General features: G+C 40.9%; 2 protein-coding genes across 3 annotated transcripts in view; both read left to right on the forward strand.

Annotated features, from left to right (window-relative positions):
- The window catches only part of wbp1 (WW domain binding protein 1), a 66,102-nt gene extending 56,664 nt beyond the window's left edge, over window positions 1–9,438 (forward strand). Inside the window, exon 5 of the transcript XR_013629250.1 lies at window positions 9,429–9,438. The gene's annotated coding sequence lies outside the window, so the exon portion shown is untranslated. The remainder of the gene's footprint in view (window positions 1–9,428) is intronic.
- The window catches only part of LOC131114605 (mediator of RNA polymerase II transcription subunit 13-like), a 77,958-nt gene that overhangs the window by 29,695 nt on the left and 28,825 nt on the right, over window positions 1–19,438 (forward strand). The window lies entirely within an intron of this gene.

Consider the following 19,438-nt stretch of genomic DNA (forward strand, 5'->3'; position numbering starts at 1 on the left):
TTTGCTGTTGTCGGGCAGATTTGTGGAACAGATGCAGCGTTTACAGCCACGTCCCCCTCCTTCTCCAAACACACACACACACACACACACACACTTGCACAATGGCACCTGTCCACCTAATAGCAGTATCACATCCTCGCATCAGTGATGCATGAAGTGTTTTGCCTCAGCAGCAGTTGTTAAGGGACCAAAGGCCGGGCTGCATTTTAACCTCCTTGTTGAACAGCAGCCTGGACCAATCTTTAAAGTGTCGACTCTTAACACGCTAGCCGCGAGCACGGTGGAATATACTTTAAGGGCAGCTGCGAAATCTCAAATTCCGATTGGTGCCGTGTTTCCCAGCATGCATCGCTCTCGCTTCTCGGTACAAAAGATGAGGGCGAAGTCAGCCGGAGACGCTGCGTGCTTCCTAACTTGTAGCCAGTCATTTCTTCCCTGCACAGGTTTGGTTAGAACGCATTTAAGGTTACGACCGGCAGTAAATTGCTGAATATGAATTTGTTGGAAGGCGTCAGAGATTAAGGGCAAAAAGGACCCACAGGTCATTTAAAAATAAAAAGAGAGTCAATGAAAATAAGCTTTTAAAGGAGAACTGGCCATTATTATTCATTGCAGCAAAAGCTGCCCCAGAGAGTACATGTCTGTTTGCTTTGTGCGGGGGTGGGGGTGTGGGGCGTGGGGGCTGAAGAGGGTGTTTACTGATAAAAATGTAATAAAGGAGCTTGTTCTTATGAATTTAGGATTGCGTGGAAATAAATCATGCGCTCTTTGACTTATGTTAGAGGTTAAAAAGCTGAATTCATTAATTTGATGATAATGTTTGAAATTGAGGAAAACATTGTGGGAAGTGATGTCAATGTGGGAGCAGCATATGGAATACTCTTTTGGAGTATTATGGGATTGTGTTATGGCAGGTCCTTGTTGCCGGGTTTTTACTGTCCTCCATCTTTGTGGAGTATGTTTGTTGGGGCTCCTCCATCTTTTTTGTGGGGTGTGTTTGTTGGGGCTCCTCCATCTTTTTTGTGGGGTGGGTTTGTTGGGGCTCCTCCGTCTTTGTGGAGTATTTTTTGGGGGGCTCCACCATCTTTGTGGACTATGTTTGTTGGGACTCCTCCATCTTTGTAGACTATGTTTGTTGGGGCTCTTCCGTCTTGGTGGAGTATGTTTGTTGGGGCTCCTCCGTCTTGGTGGAGTATGTTTGTTGGGGCTCCTCCACTTTGTGCACTGTGTTTGGTGGGGCTCCTCTGTCTTTTTTGTGGGGTGTGTTTGTTGGGGTTCCTCCGTCTTTGTAGACTATGTTTATTGGGGTTCCTCCATCTTGGTGGGGTGTGTTTGTTGGGGCTCCTCCATCTTTGTGGGGTGTGTTTGTTGGGGCTCCTCCGTCTTTGTGGAGTATGCTTGTTGGGGCTCCTCCGTCTTTGTGGACTATGTTTGTTGGGGTTCCTCCGTCTTTGTGGGGTGTGTTTGTTGGGGCTCCTCCATCTTTGTGGGGTGTGTTTGTTGGGGCTCCTCCGTCTTTGTGGAGTATGCATGTTGGGGCTCCTCCGTCTTTGTGGACTGTTTGTTGGGGCTCCTCCCTCTTTGTGGACTATGTTTGTTGGGGTTCCTCCGTCTTTGTGGGGTGTGTTTGTTGGGGCTCCTCCGTCTTTGTGGAGTATGCTTGTTGGGGCTCCTCCGTCTTTGTGGACTATGTTTGTTGGGGTTCCTCCGTCTTTGTGGGGTGTGTTTGTTGGGGCTCCTCCATCTTTGTGGGGTGTGTTTGTTGGGGCTCCTCCGTCTTTGTGGAGTATGCTTGTTGGGGCTCCTCCGTCTTTGTGGACTGTTTGTTGGGGCTCCTCCCTCTTTGTGGACTATGTTTGTTGGGGTTCCTCCGTCTTTGTGGGGTGTGTTTGTTGGGGCTCCTCCATCTTTGTGGAGTATGTTTGTTGGGGCTCCTCCGTCTTTGTGGACTCTGCAGGGTAGGTTTTTCTTACAATTGCCAGAATTGGGACCAATCATAGCAGAGTGGGCATCCTAGAGGGGGCGGGGGTCCAGGGGTGGAGTAAATTAAACAGACCGTTTGGGCGGAAGGCCGGAAATCCATGGAAACATTGCCAAAAGAGGTGCAGATTCTGGAAGATCTAGAAAGCTTTCTGTGCGGGTTATGGTGTGTAGCTGCTTTATAGGAGTCCACAAGTCCATGAAAATAGTAGGTCCCCTTTAGGACCCCCATGAGGGTCTTGGTTTTGTTGTTTCGTGGCAGGTTGGAGTTGTGTAGCGTGTGAGTGTCGTGTCTCATAGTTTTTTGGAGTTTGTACATTATCTGCTCTTGTGGGCTCTTGTACTTTCTTTGCTCTAAACCTGTAATTTCCTCCTGTGGTTCTAATAAAGACACATTTTACCTTATCTTATCTTATAACCCTTCCGACCTGATCCAAAAAAAGCCCATGTTGGCTGTGTGAGTTAGTTTACGTGCAAAGAGAAAAGTAGCCAAGTGCGACACAGGTGTCTCAAACATCATAAATGCGATCAAACATTTTCAAAAGCATCACAGTACCGGTATGGAGAGGGTTTTTACACTCTATGGAGAGGGTTTTTACACTCTGAGTGTTAAGAAGAAAGGTGAGCCACGACAACAGTAATTCAGTACACTGCCTTTAGTGGAAGGTTTTTCTGTGCACCTTCAACAGGAGCGGCGAGCGAGCGGCCCTTCAGCACAGCCTCCATAAATTATCCAGGAGAGGAGGTGCAGACTGACAGCTGGGAAAGCTGCAATGTTAATCTTTTTGAGGAACAATCTGGCAACTACCTGACTAAATGTGTTACATTTGCGAGTGCCTTGAGAGGGCAAGTACATGTTGAAGTATTAGTATTATTTCTATGTTAAGTTACAGTGTAATTATTGAAGTTATGGTCGACATTGGACTCATAATTGCTTTTTCATTTGTTTTAGGACTCGGATTTAAACAGCCAGGTCACTTAATGTCTTCCTTCAGGAAGACTATTCAGAATGCTTGTTGTTGTTTGAACACTGTGCTGTTTTAATGTTTATATTCAGCAGAGCACATGCATACAAATCTGTCGCATAACAAGAAGGCAGAATGGAATATTGGTAGATTTTGGATTGGTTTCATATCGGCCGATATGCACCCTTGCAGTTTATTACGGTTAATTGGTTCCAGATCCGACTGTGATAAGTGAATTTAGTAGTATTTGAGTAATAATCAATCTTAAGCGGTATACTATCCCTATCCCTAGTTATGAGTCGGCCACATTAGTGGACGATATCCCGGAGCAATAGAGGTGATCATCATGTTCCTGGACCAATCCCCTTTGAACAGTGTTCTGTGAGAAGAAAATGTACAGATGTAAAGGGAAAAAAAAAAAACCTTGCCAAGATCCAAAACAACACCCGAGCTGCATTTCTGTGTCAACAAGTTTTCCTTGGCATCAGTTCTTTCCTGTGACGCCTGCCTCTTCCAGCCCCCCCCCCCTCCTCCTCCACTCTCCATCCTCTCCCTCCTCTTTTCAGGCTTTGTTGTGCTTTATTTTGCTCTCCTCTCTTGTTTTTCTTGCCGCTTCTCTCTGTGATGTTAGCGTGCTTGGCTCCTCGGCAAATAAAAAGTTGGGGGGGTGCACAAGTGCCAATCAAGGCCTGCTCCTTTTTTTTTTTTTATTCCCTGGGGATTTGTCTTTGGAACATCTCTCACAGGAGCAAAACTTAAACCAGACAGAATGAATAATTTGCCTGCTATTTCTTTTTCGCTTGAGTCAGGAAGTAGGTCGCTAGCTGCTTCAATAGGGAGTTAAGGAGGAAGACCTACTGACGTCCCTGTAAAACCTTACAGAGGTCACAATGGAGGTCGGTGACTCTTTCCCCTCTTGCTGGTGATAGAGTAGGTTCTTAAAAACAGCCAAGTGCTTCCGTCATAGAGGATCTTTGACCGACAGATCATTAACAACAGCTTTGTATCGCTTATACCGAGGATCTTTGACTTGCGTTACTTCCATTTTGAAGATCTTTACAGCAAATTCTTAAAAACAGCAGTTTTCCTGTCATATAGAGGATTAGTGTTTTATCTGTACGTCCTTAAAAACAACTGCGGTCATTTCGTAGATTGCTGACCTGCAATTTTGCAGTCGGTCCTTACAAACAGCAGAGCGCTCCTGTCATTTAGAGGATCTTTGACTAGCTCCTTAAAAGCAGCAGAGCGCTACCGTCATATAGAGTATTTTTGACTTTGAGCGAGACCTACTGTACGGAGACATATGGCGGCCATAAGACTTCCAGAGGGCAGAATGGCGGTATGATATTCTTTTTTTTCCTGTTGCTGGTAAAAAAGTGAGCAAAAAAAGGAGAAAACCAGGGCATAAAAAACAGGGAGGGGGGGCAATAGGATAAGGGAGGGGAAGGACAAAAGGGGGGGAGATGGAGGAGGAGGCGGGGTGCTTCCAAAAAGAAGAAAAGGCTTGTTAAGGAATGGGGAGACAACATCTGGGATTTGTCTTCAGGCATCATTCTTGGCTCCTTGTTTTTTATCATTTTGGCGGATAAAAAAGAGTGAGCTTCACACCTCAAATGTGTGAGAGAGGACCAGTCTGTTCATCTCCAAACAGCAAACACACAAAATGTTCAGTCACTTGATGGAGGAGGAAAGTGTTTTTCCTCCATTTTGGCTCAAGTAGACAGGGTGGTGTTGGTGACGGGGAAAGAGAACCAAGAAAAGACCTGAGGAAAAAATGACCTCAGTCCTGTTTACTTGTCTGTACATTTTGCAAGGAAGGACTGAGAATCTCTCATTTCCTTCCCTCCTCCCTCCTCACTTGGTCTCCTCCCCTTTTTGGGCTGCCGGGGCGTGGCCTGTGACCTCCTGACCCTCTCCCGTGTGTGCAAGGCAAGATGTAAGGGTGAAGTTTCCCAGCTGCACTCGGAGGGCGGGAGAGCGGGAGGTGGGGAGGGGGGGGGGGCATGCTTTAAAAAAGAAAACACAAGCACAGCCAGGAAGAATGAGAGCTTTGAGTGTTTGCGTCTTTGAAGGGAGGATGGAGGGACATAAAGAGCGACAGAGAGAATATTAAAGAAGTCAAAAGATGGTGGAATGATTTTTGAAGGGGAGGGAATTTCCAAGTGTGGAGGTATCGGAGAAGACGTGTGACATTGGCTGCCGGAGTGAAGCCTGCAAGACGAGGAGGGGAGACGTGAACGAGAGTAGAATAATAGTCAGTTGCGTGCAGACATTAAACAAAATGTTTAAAATTAAATTCTTTACATTTGTTGAACACAAATGTAAAGAAAAAAAAATCTGTGATTTATTAGTGTTATTCTGTCTTACATTGTCGACCCTAAATATAAGACAACCCCCTATTTCAGTACAGCAGATCTCCGCCGTGGTCCACAACAACGGCTAAAAGGGGAAATCAATTATTTGAGTAAAAGTGAAAAATGCACTGAGTGACGTCTTTGTGTTGCTTTGTGTGTTTATTAGCTACTATTAGGCTACTTCCTGGTTGACAGAAGCAGATAAGACGTTACCATTGTTCATCATCAGCGGACATAAGACATTCATCACGACTCTAAAAGCCGAACTAGATAACATCCTGACAAAAGTATTACACCAAATTTTGCACCTTGTTTTCAAGTAAAGCAGTATTCCATTTCAAAGTATTACTTTATATATTGTATCTGTATTTCCACGCAGCTGACAAGTAAATATTTGAAAGTGTGCAATTTGCTCCGCAGCCGTGTGTGTCACCTCTTAGCCGGCGTCAAGTGACTACTACGTCTAAATTGATTTTCCTCCCTTGGCCTTTTCTTTTTTCTTGGCTTCTTTTTTTTTTTATCAGCTTAGCAAAGCTGATTTTGTTGCTGGAGCCGCCGCACAATCGATGCTTCCGTTTTTTACCCGATTGCTTATTTTAAACAATCAGTAGGGATGAATTAATACACGCATGCTGAATCAGATAAACATGTGTAGTATCTGTGTGTAATGTCTTCTTTGTATTACTGCTATTTCATGTATACTGGAGGTATTTGTCAAATAGTGACTCCCTTTCTGATAGACGCGGGGGGGGGGGGGGGGCATTGTCCACACCTCACCTCAAATGTTTTACCCACGCTATGAGAGATAATTCCCATACATACGTACTCACCTATATGCCACCTGTAGGGTGCACATGGCACCTGTAAAGCTGTACAATAATACAATTGGTGGGGTCACAAGGCGCCCAACTTCACAAGATTTGAACATTCATTTTAAAGGGGAACCTATTCTATTCTATGCTCATGTTTCCACGCTTTGCATTGAGTCGTGGTCTCCCTTAGAGCAGCTACAGAACACCTTATAGATTTTGCACCTATTCCAGCTGCATTTCCTTTCATTTGTGCTTCCTGCCAAAATGGTCCATTTTAATTTATTCCACCCACGCATCCTCAAAGTGCTTCCTAACTATGAACCATATAAGGACGTCCGCCCCTCTGTGACATGAGGCGGTTCGTACTGTCTGTGAAATGTTTGCAGCATTTCTTGACATGCTAAACAGCAAAACATATGATAAACAGCAACAGTTCTTTTCTTGAATGCATGCCATTTTGCGCTGTTGGGTTTGTTTATACTTAGGTAGTTAGATAGATAGGTATACTAAGGTAGTTTTTTTTTTCCCAGATGGGAAAACTGTGTTAGGTGGACTTGTTTGAGGTGGGCAAGTTTGTTTTGTCGTCTTTCATGTGGCTGCTTTAGAATACATTTGGCTTACTGGCTCATTTGTGTTGAAGGGCTCACCTTGCTCATTATTAATTATCCCTCGGGGGGGGGGGAATTTGGTAATCATCCCTTCCCGGTAACGGTACTTTTATTATCATAGGCACCGACTGACTTCCTGTCTTTTACTCATTGGCTGCGTTCGAAACCGCATACTAACTACTACATACTTCCATGCCCATACTATCTACACTCCATACCGCATAACCAATCAGACAGTATGTAAAGTGTTTACACTACAGCGTATTACATGATGACCCACAATGCATTGCGCTGCTACCCGAGGCTGAACTCTTTTAAATACATCACTTTATTTAGACGAATTCAGCAAAATTTACGCTAGCCAAAGTGAGCAACACACTTTTGGTTATTTTCACAAAATAAAACACCCTTACTTTTCTCATAAAAAAAAAATGATGTGATGAATTACTGCTTTTACTTTGAAAACAAGAAGCGAACCAACTCGCAATATATCCTGCTTGACACCGCCGTTTGGTCCATCCTGTTGTTCAGTGTTTAGCCAACGTTTTATCTTATTTTTTCCGCGGTGACGTTACGTCGCGTTGCATCCTGGGTAATTTGAGTGTGATTAGTAAGCTGATGATACATACTCAACATTTCTGGCCAATGCAGTATGCATCCGGGGACTTACGCATACTGCCAGTGTAGACACACTGCATACTCCAAGAGTTAGTATGAGTAGTAGGTAAGTATGCGGTTTCGAACACAGCCATTGAGAAAAAGAGAGGGAAGATAGTCCTAATTTATTTGTAAAAAAGGTAAAGCTATTACCAATGTCATCAAAATGCCTGCGACTAGTCCAGGGTGTACCCCCCGTTTTGTCGGTAGTCAGCTGGGATAGACTCCAGCATACAGCGTGATCCTGATGAGGACAAGCTTGGTTCCTAGATCTCTCTCTATAAGAGATCTTGATGTCAATCAGACTACCTGGTAAAGACAAGCTTTAATAAATGAATGATTAAATATGAGAAGTTAAAGCAATGTTAAAGCATGCATCTAAGTTTTGTATTGAATAATAATACATTGTTGAGCTGAACAAGTTAAACAGGAAACTGGGGGTGCTAACAAGTAATAGCACATAATTGCAAACGAGAGTATGTTAATGCAGAATTGTCCTGACAAGGAATAAAACGGCATAAAAAAACACCGCAGGCCGCCGTTTGGGTCAATGAAGAATGAATGGAGGGCCCCTGCCGACTGAGGCTGCACTGAGAACAGTGTCATTAGATCATAAGCACACCGAGAGGCTGAGCAGGGACCCGAGCAGCTTCACTCCCCCCCCCCCAGTACCCCCCTCCAAACTTGAATCAAGTGCATCTCGGCCCCGCCTGGCTGGGAAAAAGCCAGGAGAGTTCTTCATCTCCCTCCCGCTCATCCTTTTGGGAGGAGGAGAAAGCTTAACTGTCAATCTGTGGCCGCCTCTCCCCGCTCCCCCCCCCCCCCTCACTCTAGTGGCAGTTAGGGAGCCCTGTGGAGTCCCACTAAGCCTCTCAATAGCTGCCCTGCCTCCCACCTCCAGCCTCATTCACTTCTAATGAGGTGCTCAAGTGTCTGCGGCTTAACATGAGGGTCAACGCCACAAAAAAACGGGACGGCACCGTTACTCTCGCGAACACGATCGGTTGTGTTCTTCACTTTGGCTGAGAAAGAACATGTGATCGTCAAGTTAGAACTCAGATTGGTTCTTAAATAATACATAGACACAGACAGAAAAACAATGGCGTGTCAATGGTGCGTCGGTATTGGTAGGAACAACAATCACACAAATAAAGTGGCGTAACTATAGCAACGCTTACTAAAAGCACTGGACTTTTTCAGCTACATTTTGAACCACAGATCTCCAACACACTATTTGGGGACCTCCTGAGACTTATTTGAAATTGTGGAAAAATAGTATAGTTTACGTCAAGGGTGATGTCCACTATATTTACCGACATTTGCCGTCTCCACACTTCTTCCAGCTGCATGCTGAATGATAAGCATCAAAGGCAGCATCACTTTACTGAAGCCCCAATCTAAACAGCCCCTCCAAAAACGCCCCTGAACAGACCCCACGGCCCTCACGTGATGGCGCAGACATTAACCCCCAAAAGTCAAAGCCAAATCTCGTTCTGCTGACTATTTTTTTGTCACAAAGCTGGTCTGTTGTGGTCTGTAGGATCAGTATCAATAAGAAGATTTTTTTAATCTATTATGTACCGTTGTTCACTTCGGCTAACTTAAATTTTGACGGTTGGTATTTGGACAAATAAAGGGCACAGTCGGGATCTAAACGGCCACTTTCTCGCCTGATTTTAAAAAAAAATCTCAATAAAGTGATGTATTTAAAAGAGTTCCACCTCGGGTAGGCGCGCAATGCATTGTGGGTTCTCATGTAGTACGCTGTAGTGTAAACGCTTTGCATACTATCTTATGTACTGTTGTCTGTTATGTTTTATGCTACTTGTTGGCACTTCTCTTCCTTGGTTGGACGTTATGCATTGAGGTAAGCCACTATGACATAGAGTTAATGGAGCGATGCTCAGAAGCACCCGCTGATTTAACGGTATATTTAACAGTCAAGTGTAAATAAAAGTTCACCCAGGTAAATGGAAGTAAACAAGCACGGGATTCACCTGAGAGGAAACATTTCAACCAGAGGCAACATCATAAAGGAGTCATAAAATTCAGATGACGAGGGTGATACGCGATTTTTAAAAATAATCTTATAGGTTAAAGAATACACGCACTGCGACTTCATCCATTTTAGAGGAAACCATTAACTAAGCTGCTCATAATTATTTATTTTTAGGAAATTATGGATTTCTTTATGAAAGCAACACTACAGGATGAGGCTGTTTTTTAAAAAATATATAAATATTATATTTAATTATTAATTAAAAATTTAATTAAATTATATATAAAATTATATTAATATATATAAAAATATAATTTTATGTATGTATTTTATGTATGTATTTTTTTTTCTCACGTTCTAATCCCACAACATCTTATATACAGTCTTCCCTCGTTTATCGTTTACGTAGGTTCCCAAAATGGCTAACAATAAGTGAAATCCGAGTAGCTAGCTTTATTTGTTTGCAATTACTGTATGTTTTCACGCTGTACCCCCCCCCAAAAAAAAATACATGATATACACAAGCATTAACATTTTGTCACATTTCTCCCTTTTTAAACACTCCCAATGTTCAAATTTTGTTAGAATTTTAATGATCTGTAGCGTTTTTGTATCATTGTTAAAACCTATGGCTCCTGTTGGGGTATTCCTTCTCGTCGTCCTTCATTAAGCCAAGATGAATTCACAGTATTCCAGAACAATGTTTTGAAATGATTAAATATTTGTAGACTTAAAAGAATAAGTTAGCTAGTCCAACATGAAAATACTTTTTCAACAGTCTTAAATGACTAGCTAGCGCTAGCATAACAAGCTAAAATAGCAGCCAAAAATATAACGCAAATGGGAAAAAATGTATAAAAATGCAACAAGAAGCCAAAAAGGAGCAAAACACAGATCATACTTCCAAATTTGAAGGTCTACTCTTAAATTTACAAGCTTTAAGTAGTTTGATGTTGGAGATACTGCTGTGTTTTACTCATTAATGCCCGTGTTGGAATGCGTAGATGAGTTTCCAGACGACGTGTGAAAAAACAGCCCAGACACGTCTCCCCGTTGATTTATTCATTAGCAGCGACTTAGAGGGAGGACGCTCGGCACTTTGCATCCATCCACGCTGCAGCCTAAAAACATCAAAAAGATGTGTCGTGTGTAAAGAGATACAGTAAGTGAAGGGGGAACGTCTCACATTTCCTGCCATCCTCCAGCATTTCTTCTGAAATAACGACACTCTGCATTAATGCAGGAAATATGCTGTAAATGATATATTTGCTCCATCAACATGCCATCGCTAGGCTGTGATAATCACTGAAACAACTTATGCGTCTACTGGCTTCTATATTAAGAGAAAAATTATTATTTGATGGTTTTTAATCTGCAAAAAGCATCCGTGTTTGATTTGAGCATGAGTAAATATTTCAGCTGATTTTTTATTAGCATGGCATGATTGCATTGTTGTATTTTGTGTTGTTTTCAGTTATTGATTTGCCCCCTACAGTATGCCCATGACAATTCCTCCTCCTCGTTGCTGTAATTGTGCAGCTTTGTCTGTGAAATGGAGAAGCTTACAGCGTAATGCTCCATGTTGATTTTTGATATTTTTTGTTGTAGTCACAATTCTCCATCTTTTTTAATACAGTGTAAAAATACGTGTCTATGAACCATTTAATATCTGGGAAAAGTTCATATTTAGGGGGAATCTTACAAAAAAACCAATTTTCTTACTGAAAAATAACATTCATGTGTTTAATATGAGGTCTAGTGGTTAGCGCGCACACCTCACAGCTAGGAGACCAGGGTTCAATTCCACCCTTGGGCATCTCTGTGTTGAGTTTGCATGTTCTCCTCGTGCATGCGTGGGTTTTCTCCGGGTACTCCGATTTCCTCCCACATTCCAAAAACATGCTAGGTTAATTAGCGACTCCAAATTGTCCGTAGGTATGAATGTGAGTGTTTGTCTATATGTGCCCTGTGATTGGCTGGCGACCAGTACAGGGTGTACGCCACCTCACGCCCGAAGACAGCTGGGATAGGCTCCAGCAACCATCGTGAGGAAAAGCGGTAGAAAATAAAATGAAAATGATTAATATGAAATTATGACAAAATAGAACATGTTTTCTGGTACATTATAGCATTTTTCTGATGAACTAAGAACATTTGAATCAATATGTTTTAGGGTGTGTTTGCCATTTTTCTGGTATTTATGGAGACATGGGTGCATGGTCAACAGTGTTTTACTTTCCACTTTCTCATGGACTCCAAATCATTATTTACTTATCTGTAAGGAGTTTATATAATTGAGGAAATAACAGCCTTCGTTAACAATGCTTGCATGTTTTTTTTTTGTTTTGCAACAATTCAATTGTTCCCATTCAATTCCAGCCATTTTTCAAAAGCCGCCCCTCTCGGTATCGGCCATTTTTGATGATTGTGACAGATTTTTTTAAGGCTATATGGTAATGGTTTAATTTCATTTGAACATGCATCAGATTACAATTGAATGCATCACATAATCAGTTCACAGTTCCACATGTCCAAAAGGAGTAGGAAGAAGCAAAGCTTATTAAATCCTACCCCTCCACCTGGTACTTTTACAATCAGTAACTGTTACATTTGTTCACTTCCTGCTTTCCTAATATAGTTTAAGTTTTTTTTAATGTTATTTTTGTATGTATGTAAATGTATTCTTTAGGTAATTGGTTATTTATAGCCTTATGCATTATTTTAGCTGTTTGAAGATTAACTACATCAGCAAGTTGAAGTATTTGTGATTTTAGAAATAAGTTGAGTTAGTATCTTCTCTGTAGGCGGCATTATGAATTATCCTTACTGACCTTTTTTGCAGTACATTTAGCGAGTGAAGATTGCTTTTATAGTTATTACCCCATATTTCCACACAATAAGTAAGATATGGTAGAACAAGATAGCAATAAAGAGCGTGGAGTGATTTCTGATTGAGAACAAATTTTGCTTTGTTCAATATTGGTATATACCATATCTATATAGACATAGTATACACCAAAAGAAATATTAGACACTCATTGGTTTTCTCCGGGTACTCGGGTTTCCTCCATGCAGTACTGTAACAGTCATCCACATATAAAGAACCTTCCCGCGAAACATCTGCTCAAAAATTCTTCTGCTATTCTTTTTCTCCACCCCCCCCTCCCGCATCAAAAGTCAAATTCCCCTGCTGTCAGAGCCAAGAGAGGAAAGCAAAGTGCAGCGCAGTAACAAGGGGAAGTTGTATGAGCGAACACAGAGAGCTGGCCTGGGTGGGTGCCAGCCACCCGCTTTTACCCTCCACTTTGACCTCAGCGCTGCAGAGGTGGAGCTCTGCAGGGCTGCAACTTGACTCCGCAAGGCTTCAAGTCTTATACTGTCTGAAAAACAAGTCCACCAAGAACTTTTGATCCCAACAATGGTGTGGATGTGCCTGTGCTCCACAGTATAAACACCTCCAGACATGGCACAGCTCACGCAATCTCGGTCCCTTTTTTTGCCTGACTCACACTCACAACTATGCAAAGGCGAACTGCAGCTCAGTCATCTAATTGATTCCAGACTTCCCCCCACAAGCCTTCTGCTCAATGCGCCTCCTTTCTCCCCAGGACTCTCTGGGTCTTAATGCCTGCTATGTGCGGATTTCCATGACATGTTGTATAATGACTACACGGTAACATATTATACACGATATGCATGCGTATCTTTGCAACATGAGTCTGAGTCTGGTGTCATTCACAAAGTATATATATAATAATAGATACCAAACATTACATGGATTTAAAAATGTAAGTTGACAATAATACAATTGAAAATATATACTAATAAAATATTTAGAATTTATTGTTATTTTTCTTGATTTATTCATTTATTTTTAAGCCTTTTACAGGTCTATGATAGCACATATTAATATATTAATATTAATCAAAGCAATCAGCCATTAAAAGTAAAGACATAAATAACACATAAAAATAAATACATTAAAAAAATCTGTACTTATGTGTCATCCATCCATTGCTTGTTTGTCCTCATTGGGGTTTGCATGTATGCTGGAGCCTATCCCAGCTGACTTTGGATGAGAGGCATAGTATACCCTGGACTTGTCAACTTGTATCAATATTTTAAAAATAATTAGTAATTTTAAAAGGTGGAAAAAGTAGTATACTACAAAAAGAAGTTTTTACAATCTTATATAATTGTGTAATATAAAGAAAAGAAAAGTAATGACAATAATTAAAACCATATAAAAATTGTACATATGTATTAATATTTTTTCAATTTTTTTTTTTTAATTTTTAAAAAATTGTATCAATAGTACAAAACATGCAATTTCTGTATCAATTAATGAGCATTGTAAAAAATATTTCACTGAAATCTCGTAATTTAAAAGCCGATAATTATTTTTTTATTGGCTGGCACTTGTTGCTAGGCAGAATTCCTGTAGCGTGACCATTGGTGCCCCAAAGGTCAATGAAGCCTTATGAGACATACCTGTATTAAATATGAAAAATGAGTTGTTGCTGCAATGTTCAGCATTTCTAAATTCAAAGACTAGTCGGGTAGAGTTTGGATAATAATTTATGCGTTCAGATTGTTCTGCCAGCGGTCCTGCCTCGCTCTATTGGCGGCGACCATGTTGCTTTTGGCAGTTATCGTCTTCTTCTACTTCTTCTACTTCTCATCACGCTCCATAATAATTAGTTGCTCATTTTGTTTAAAATAGGCCGTCCTGAATTGCTTAGCTTTTGAGCGGAAATATAATAACATGACGTCAGGTGGACTCCACTGAGCACAAAGCCGAGAACCGGTCTTACAAAGTCAGGTGATCATCCGCCTTCAAGTGGCACAGCACCACAGTGGAGCCCCCCCACCCCGAGTCAAGCCATTTGGCTGGCCTCTGGGCATTCTCGGTCGGGGGGGGGGGGGGCTTACCCCTCGGCATTCTAGTGTTGCATTTTGTTGCGCCACTTCCTTAGTATACCTCCAGTGACGAGCGACGGAACGGACAGCTAATTAGTAAAGTGGACCGTGAGGTAACAGCACATGGGCTGCCGTCGCTACTGAGACATGCTCGAGGGAGGGGGGGGGGTGAAGGTGAAGGTGGTGGAGTTTGGTAGTCCTTGAGCAGTATTGATCCGAGACCGATGAACAAGCAAGCCAGGGAGAGAAAAGGAAGGAAATGTGCGGCCAGAGGTCGGCGTGTGTTGCGTTCTGGCAGCTTTGGGATCAATAGCAGCTTTGCTTGCTTTCCTTGGCGAAGGATTTGCCCCCCCTGGTGGAGATAATGCACTTTCTAAATAACATTTGTGGCGCCCTCCCAAAGCATGTAATACAGATATCCTCACTGTTTTATAGTCCTTACACAAATGTGGTGTGGGAGAATATTCAAGTCAATGCAACTTATGAAGTTTATGAACAGCGCCACCATGTGGTTAGCTTACACAAACATACCTACATGTATGTCTTTCTGTAAAAATATATTTTATAAATAGTCTACTGACATTAAGTCATCATAATTGTTACTACAATCGTTATTATTAATGGCTGTAACTCGTTTATACCCTGGACTTGTCAACTTGTATCAATATTTAAAAAATAATTAGTAATTTTAAAAGGTAGAAAAAGTAATATACCACAAAAAACTTGTGTAAATTGTGTAATATAATAATTATATTGTGTGGTGTCATTTTTATTGATTGATTTATTTCTTTAGCAGTCTTCAGAGGTCAAGGTAGCACATGTTGCTAATCAAACCAATGAGCAAAGAAAAGTGATGACAATAATATAAAAACATATGAAAATTAAAACCATATCAAAATTGTACATTTGTATTCATATTTTGTATTGATTTTTAAAAAATGGACCGAATAGTAACATAGAAAACATACATCTGTATCAATTAATGAGCATTGTAAAAAATATTTCACTGAAATCTTGTAATAGATGAACTCATTTATATCATTAATAACTTAAATATTTTAAAATCAGAATCACCTTTATTGTCAAATTCAAGTGCAATTCCACGGTGCATTTTGTAGAAGTTAAAAATAAGAATAAAGATAAAATAAAACAAGGAATAACAATATACAGTAAAGTCTTGTTATATCGATATCGGTTAAAACAAATTACTACTTATTACGATACTATTTTCATTTCCCGGCAAATTTCTAGTCTTTTATGATATAATTAGTTCCGTTAGTACGATACCTGGTTATTATGATAATCCGGTTACTACGATGCCCTTTTCATCTCCCGCCAGCCAATTTGGTCTGCTTATATCGATACAAAAGCAGCTTAAATCAATCTTTGCTTAAGGATTTCAATACCAAAAAAGAACACGGCGAACGGCTGCTTCTAGTCAACTTTATTTTTCACACTTCCACCACCAGAGCACAGCACACACACCGATTCCCGCACTTCCTGGTTCACAGGTCATGCTCAACCCGCCCCACATAGCTGGCCAAACACATGCCTGTATAGAATCTATACACACGAGAGAAACCACGAACGCAGTTGGTTGTTCTGTTGCAGGCATGTGCAACACTATACTATACTATAGAACAATGTCGAGTGCATTATTGCCCACTTTTAATGCAGTTCGGCGCAGCATCGGATATATGGATAGTCCGGTTATATCGGTATTTTTTCCAACTCCCGAGAATATCGATATAACGAGACTTTACTGTAAATGTAAAAGTGGCAGGTGCTGTTCAAAATAAGTGTAAATATATGTACATCAAAAACAATAACCTATACAGTGACAAAATGTACAATTGCAGTCAAAAACAATAACCTATGCAGTAACAAGATGTAGAATTGCAGTAACCAAATGTGGAATTTCAGTAAACAAAATGTAGTATTACACTTGAATGAATGAATCTTATTGCACATAAGTCCAGTATTGCACGTTTGAAGCATTATTGTACATAACAGTGAGGTCTATGTTTTCGTAGTGCAAAAATAAGTATGTTCATTTATGATTGTTCATTGCAGTGATGGCTTTGGGAAAGAAGCTGTAGTGTAACTTATGCATACGCATTACGCAGACGGTGGCACTTGCCGTTTGGCAAGGCGGTAGTGACTTTTACTGTTCCTGTATGGTCATTTGTCGTAGTTGGATAAGTCTTAATGCATCAAACTCATTAAAAACAGTTAGCATAATGTTGCATAATGACATATAAGCCTAGACGTATAAGTGAAGTGCTACTGTTGTTTTCCTTTCTATTTGAAATCCCCAATTTCTCAACGTCTAAAAGAGTCAGAGTTTCTGTTTCTGTAGAATATCAGCCTTGTTTCTTGCGCTAATCAGTAAAAAGCCCAAACGACAAGGCCTGCGTTTAATCTAATTGCGAGACAGCGGCTGATAACATGCAGCCCATTTACATTCTCCCGGGCGTACCGCACTGGGCTGTTAGCTGCATCTGTGATGAATGACGGATCATGATGCATTAAAGCTCGATTGCACTCAGCTAGCTGCACATTTCACTTCTCTGCAGCACACTTTTCCCCTCGGGCCATCTGTTTTTTTTTTTTCCTTTTTTTTTTTCATACCCCCCCCTGATTAACAGGCAGTAAATCTGAAAATGTGGCGGCTTTAGTGACACGCTGTTGCTACAGTGACAGTGGCACGGTGTTTTTCTTCTTGTGTACATACATCATGTGTCAGATTGTTTGATTTTGACGCCATCTTCTTCGCCAATGTTTGTGTCACACACACGATGTATTAATACGGTGCTACATCTAATGGCTGTTCTCATGGCTTCTATTAGCACTGCAGCAAAGGTTTTATTGCTGCTTTTCTTGCCGTCTCGCATAGAAGCGTACATCTTAGAAGGAACCATCTTTTTTGAAAGGGGACGGGGTTTAAATGTCAGCCTGAAACAAATGTTGAATTATCTTATTTTACATGTTTGTGTGTCTTTATAACAGGACTTCAGATCTGAAAGTGGGGCCAAAAAATAATTTCGAGAATGTTATTACATTTTGTTAGCTTATTATTGGAACCTGGAAGGTGGCCAGCGGGATACATTGTGGTCATCTACACAATATGTCTTTATAATGCTACATTCAGTACTATAATGTATTTATCTGTGCACTCGAAATTTTTGTAGATATTGATTTGAGCTGCAACAATTAATTGATGATTAATTGATTTGCCTCATTTCTGATATGCGGCGGAACAAACCACTAATTGCTTGTTTGGTTATTTATTCTTCTTATATTACAAATAAAAAAAAATAGTAAATAAGGTAGTATATATAAAAGGCTGTTTAGTTACCACACCTAACGACTTTTTGATTGTTTTATTTAGTTTACATTCATTAACAGCAGAAGAAGTTGGACAACAGCGAAGTCCGTCTTGAAGACGATTGCATTGATTTAGTTTGTGTTCTGCTGACTTTTGGTCGTGATTTATGGCAGGGTTTGCAAAGATCTATATTAGAGACTGGGGGCATCCTGCGGAGCTGCCTGTGGAGATTGGGTGTCGGTGGGCAGAGAGAGAGGGGGGGGGGTGTGAAGTTGGTCTTTTTAAGCGTTGCAGGGAAAAAAAGGGGAGCTATCAGGAGAGCGGTGAGAAGAGCTAATGAGCTGGATTTGCCAGAGACTTGGCATTCTGCTCATCTTCTCTGCTGCGTTACAGCGAGCCGGCTCCAGCGAGCTTCCTGTCTGCACCCTCCAGCAGGAGTAAATGAGGGCTGGGTGGCTTGGAGAGGAAGGAGGAGGAGGTGGAAGGGTGTTGGAAGCAAAAGAACAGAGGAAGGAGGAGGAGGAGGAGGAGGAGGAGGAGGGACCACTGTTGAAATTGAATGCCAGGACGCCATGTTCTCACCGGCTGAGTTTCCATGGCGACATGGGGCAATTCTAGCGAGTAAGGAAATTTCATTCACTCTGTTAAAAGTGGTGAAAATATGAACACAAAGCACAATAAATCAGAGATGGAGGAGGAAGCTTCAGCGTAACGTTTCTATTTCCATCAGGTTTTACTCCTGTAGATTTATTACTGAATAAACCAAAAACTAGAAACTGTATTAGTACACATTATTTCTCCCTTTTCCATATTATTCAACATGTTAAACACAGGATGTGACCGACTGAGACATGTCATCTACCTAACTGATTTCCAAATAAACCCTTTCCTTTCCTTTCTTGCCTCTTTCTGATGATGCTTCTTTCCCCTTCTGACCCGACCTTGTAAGCAAACACCCTGCCAGACTCCAGCAACCCCTCCAGGTATATGGCAGAGAACAAAGACGAGCGCTATGAACTGGACGCTCCATGTATGTGTCGATCTGGGAGGGGGGGAAATGGGAACATGCCCCCCCCCCCCCAAAAAAAAAAATGGACACGCGTACAGTAGTAGTATTCGATCTGACAATTAATGATCAATGATTGAGTTCAACAGTAGAAGAACGTAGTCCATCCTGAAGCTGCTAATAGCTTTGCGATGCTAGCATTTTGACAGCTGTGCTAATTATGTTTGTGTATCTTTATGTCACTGTATGGTCATATCACCTCGTACTTCGGTACCTGAAAAAAATAAAATAAAAAATACAAAAATAAGCTTAAACTATATTAGGAAAGCAGGAAGTGAACAAATGTAACAGTTACTGATTGTAAAAGTACCAGGTGGAGGAGTAGGATTTAATAAGCTTTGCTTCTTCCTACTCCTTTTGGACATGTGGAACTGTGAAGTGATTATGTGATGCATTCAATGGTAATCCGATGCATGTTCAAATGAAATAAAACCATTACCAATTATTTCAGTGCTTTCGCTTTCGCTAGCTTGGTTGCAAATTGTTGACCACCTTTTTAATATAAGTTATTTTATTTGAGTCCAACTATGCAGAATTGTGAAAAAAATAATGTTTGTTTGGACCACTATTGTTCTGTCCATCCATCTTGTTTTTGTAGGGTCACGGGGGTATGCTGGAGCCTATCCCAACTGACTTATCTTTCTTTTAATATTTATTTATTTACTTTATCTTTATGTATTATACATAAATATAATATAATATATATAATAATTATAATTATTAATTAAATATTATAATATAATATTATA

This window comes from Doryrhamphus excisus, linkage group LG10 (assembly GCF_037039965.1).
Source record: "Doryrhamphus excisus strain RoL-2023G ecotype Guam linkage group LG10, RoL_Dexc_Guam_v1.1, whole genome shotgun sequence".
In the NCBI taxonomy this organism is placed as follows: Eukaryota; Metazoa; Chordata; class Actinopteri; order Syngnathiformes; family Syngnathidae; genus Doryrhamphus; species Doryrhamphus excisus.